The 209-nt window shown below is 47.8% G+C and overlaps 1 protein-coding gene across 1 annotated transcript in view; it reads right to left on the bottom strand.

Annotated features, from left to right (window-relative positions):
- Positions 1-209, bottom strand: part of LOC119582286 — a 57,240-nt gene that overhangs the window by 55,834 nt on the left and 1,197 nt on the right. The window lies entirely within an intron of this gene.

Raw genomic sequence — 209 nt, 5'->3', positions numbered from 1 at the left:
TCACCTTCCTCCACCCCCCCCCTCCCGTTCAATAAGAAGTGATCTGAAGTAATTTAGCTTTTAATCCCCCGCATGTATTAGCATATCTTTAGCGTCTTGGCGGGAACGAGAGAAAATTACCCGGGATAAGATGAAGTTTCTTCGGACGGAGGCGGGAAAGCCACGTCTCCTCGAATTGTCTGCGTGTTTGTTGTCTAAGAGGAATTTGG

Source organism: Penaeus monodon, chromosome 15 (genome assembly GCF_015228065.2).
Source record: "Penaeus monodon isolate SGIC_2016 chromosome 15, NSTDA_Pmon_1, whole genome shotgun sequence".
NCBI lineage: Eukaryota > Metazoa > Arthropoda > Malacostraca > Decapoda > Penaeidae > Penaeus > Penaeus monodon.
This window is presented reverse-complemented; position numbering and strand designations above follow the sequence as displayed.